Here is a 4,032-nt window from a genome sequence, read left to right on the forward strand (position 1 = left end):
TATGTAAATGTCATTACTACAATAATGGTACACTATAATATGTACATTGATCAGGTGCAACATGCTAATTTAACGTAACATTATAAGACTTGAAACACATGTTTGTCACCTGATATAAGCTGCGATAAAAGCATCTTATTAAAATATGTGCATTAAACTAGGATGATGACTGACGCTGATCATTGCCCCTGAGGTTATCTTCTTCCTTGATTTCTGAAATTCAAGCCGAATTGGTCTGCCCAATCATCTTAAAGTCGTGATGGATGTTATGCCCGAGACAGGACTTGCGTATTCATTCTAAATCACATATTTATCTATTTATTTTTATTCTGAACTCTGCAGCTTGACATCCTAAGTTATTCACATTCTTTAACGAACAGTTTTTGAATTTTTTATGTATTTACAGCGAAGATTGAAGGTTATATCTTAGAAAAATTTCGGGTAACAGAACAGAATCAAGATGAGAAAAACTTTCACGCATTTTATGCTCTGTTTGCTGGCATGTCCGAAGAGGACCTCTCACAGCTGCAATTGGAAGAGCCCAGTGATTACAGGTATTGCCTGCTTGCAACTCATTCTTTTAGTTTAAGAATTTTTACAGCCTAGTATATAGTGTGGACCTTTATGATACACACATAGGTTCTTAATTACATGAAAACGGTTAATGGCAAAATTTATAAAGGTATTAATTGTAAATGCAGATAAACGTGTCACCTGTTCTTTTGTGTTAAGCAATGTCCGTCGGTATTTACAATAAAATGTAATGTAAGAGTATACGCAATTTGGCATCATTATTGAAGGAGAGTCGTTTGTTCAACCTCGTAGGTTTGTGGGGTCATTCGGATTTCTCCCACTACTAAAGACCCCTACGCGCAAGTGATTTATAGAAATAAAAACGGACAATAGTTAAACTCTGGTTAGACCCATCTACATTATACCATACTTTAGCGCTAAATATTTCCTGTAAATCGGATATTTGAAAAATAAAATTATCATACTTATATAATAATTGAATATTTACAACACTTTATTTATATACCTTTCAGAATTCTCACAACGTTTAAAGATGGAAGCGAGCAAAGAAAATACGAAAAGAAATTTTCACAGATGGTTCGACTTTTTCATGAGATTGGCCTAGATAAAAAGGTAAAAAGAGAGAAAAAGAAGAAAGATTATGTCTGGCGATTAAATTCAGCTCGGGTTAAACCACAGTTTCAAAAAGTTAAAACCAATTCGAAAAATGCTTAAATTCATTTAGAGAGCATTGTGAAGTCTCGTAAATAACTCAGACGACGTGAGCAGTCTAAACGACTGCCATTCTGGTTATATATTAAATTACAAATGTAATGTATTTAATGAGAATGTTTATTTATTCAGACAGTTGATCAGATCTACAGAACATTATCGGCCATTTTACATTTGACCAATGTCGAGTTTGATGAAGACCCCGATGGTGCTGCAGGAATTGCTAACGAGAAATCTGATGAACACATTAATAGTTGTAAGTTTCATTTATTCCATGAAGACGGAGGCCTTTCCCCGCCGAACCGAGTTAAGGAAAATCTCTCTGGAAATGACCCTCTCTTTTAATGTGGTTTATCCAGTAATTCCCCATTGGATTGTATTAAAAGGAGCTGACACAGTTATGTTTTCTGTCAGGGGTGTAATTAATCCTTTATATTTGCAGTTTGTACGATGTTAACCTTGATAGGACAGGACATTGATGACATGAAAAAATTCCTTACAATGAGTGAAGTTAGAGGTAAATTCTGAACTATAAATATTTAAATATATATATACCATAGTTCACACGGTCTTTAATTTTACAGTAGCTGTTACAAAGTCGACAATTATTCGGACCTCAGAGCTCAATTTTCTAATGAGGTTAAATGAGCATCACATATACCATATTGTAAAGTTACTGCCACTTACTACATTCGAAACAGGAAGTGTTTATCTTCAAAGCTACGTGCAACTATCTGAAATTAGAATAGTTTTTATTCTATAATATACAAATGAACGGTTTGATTGTCGACACCTTGCAGACCGATAGCTACAGTAGTATCTGAATAACCAATATGTGACTTGTTATTTAAATGATTTCAGGAGAGTATAAAATAAAGACATTAGTACAAGCTGAAGATGGTAGAGATTCGTTAGCTAGAGAACTGTATTCCTGTGTTTTCTATGGTATAATAGATGTCATTAATACTTTACTCGCCAAGGGAAGTAAAACAAAGAGGTGATTTATTTTTCCAGTCTTATTACTTTATTTCAGTTCATATTTTTCAGGTTTTTGCTTAAAATTTGACGATATTATGTCAAAGTCATCATTGCCCAGCGCATATCATTCATCAAGCCTGCATTGGCAAGACGATGAATTATGTTGTGGTTGACACATACATTTCATTAATTAGTTGAGATTTTAGTGGTTTAAGCCTTGGTGGTAGGTCAAAGCCATATAGCCCAATGCAATTCAAATCAATAAGTCTTTATTTGCTAATTCTGTTGGGCATCAAGGGGGTTTTAATAGGGAACGCGATATACAGAGTTCAAAATAAAACAAACTAAATTAGTAAGCTTAAACACGACTTATTTTTATTTAATAGACAGAAAATGATTAGAATCCTGGATGTTTCTGGATTTGAAAATATTCCGAATAATAACAGTTTTGAACAATTACTAATTAATACGGTGAATGAGAATCTCCATCAATATTTCTTGAAGAGAGTATTTAAAGAAGAGCAAGATGATTTTATTAAAGAAGGTATTAATTCAGAAGACATTGGTTTTAAAGATAATACAGATACTATTGGACTGTTATATGAGGTAACTTTTACGTTTGAAGACCTTGTAGAATCTCGGGATAATCGATTATCGATATATTAAGCACAATTAAACTGTGAGCCATGACATAAACTTGTGTAACCAAAGCAACGGGAATGCTGCTTTCCCAACAGCACACAGCTCAAAATTCTTACTGGATCGTGTCCAATGGTTTATAATTATCAAAAGTATCTCGAAGGTTTACCTAAACCAAGCCCCTAAAGTAATACAAAACACGGGTTTTGTGTCCATACAGAAGTTAAATTTGTGCATGTCTATTTTTTTATTCATTCGAATAAGTTTATTATTTCATTTTAATAAAATGCTCTAATAAGACGATCCGAATAGATGTCATGGGTTTTCTCCTGGACCTTCGAATTCCTCCCACTGCTAAAGACCCCCACGCACAAGCGAATTATTGAAATAAAATTGAATCAAATGTTAGTCCCGAAATGACCTGGTTTGTGTCGAGTGGACCTGAAAGCTCTCTCTCTATCTCTCTCTCTCTCTCTCTCTCTCTCTCTCTCTCTCTCTCTCTCGCTCTCTCTCTCCCACTCGATATGTGAGCTCACGGCTCGGGCGCGGGAAAATTGTGAAAAAAATGACTTTAAATTAAATGGTGCTTTCTCGAGTGTTTCTCGAGTACCAAACCTCCTGAGATGGCAAACCACCAAACAGATAATGTATCAATAAATAATGCCAATTACGTATCAAAAACGACGTTATCGAAGACTAAAAAGGGCCGCCAAAGTACGTGATAACGTTTACATCTTTAGGGGTTCATGAGCCTACCTTACTCATGGGGTGGTCCTTTTCAGTCCTTTCCTTCATTAAATTATGTGTGTTCTATAAGTTTCTATTTTGGATATCCTTTTTTATTTTCAGTCACCAGGAAGTATATTTTCTATCTTAAATGATTCAATGGCCTTACATCCAAAACCGGCAAACTTTTTACTGAATCTAGAAGATGCTCATCCAAACATTGTACCCAGGGCACAAGATAGACGTGGTCAACTATTATTTGTTGTCCAACATTATGCAGCCGATGTAAGGAGTTGTAATTTTAATCATATCTTTAACTGGCCAAATACCCCACAATTTTTCACTTGTCAAAAATGTTCGCCATGGAAGAGATTTTATAGAGTTCTACTTTTCTGCACCACCCGAATTGCAACTGTAATGCATATTTTAACGTACACAGTGTAA

General features: G+C 34.7%; 1 long non-coding RNA gene across 1 annotated transcript; it reads left to right on the forward strand.

The window, feature by feature from the left end:
• Positions 1-435: 435 nt before the first annotated feature.
• Positions 436-1,485, forward strand: LOC130012539 (uncharacterized). The gene is made up of 3 exons (XR_008787987.1): positions 436-554; positions 1,047-1,146; positions 1,378-1,485. It is a non-coding gene; the product is annotated as an uncharacterized LOC130012539 (long non-coding RNA).
• The last annotated feature ends 2,547 nt before the right edge of the window (positions 1,486-4,032 follow it).

This window comes from Patella vulgata, chromosome 4 (genome assembly GCF_932274485.2).
Source record: "Patella vulgata chromosome 4, xgPatVulg1.2, whole genome shotgun sequence".
Lineage (NCBI taxonomy): Eukaryota > Metazoa > Mollusca > Gastropoda > Patellidae > Patella > Patella vulgata.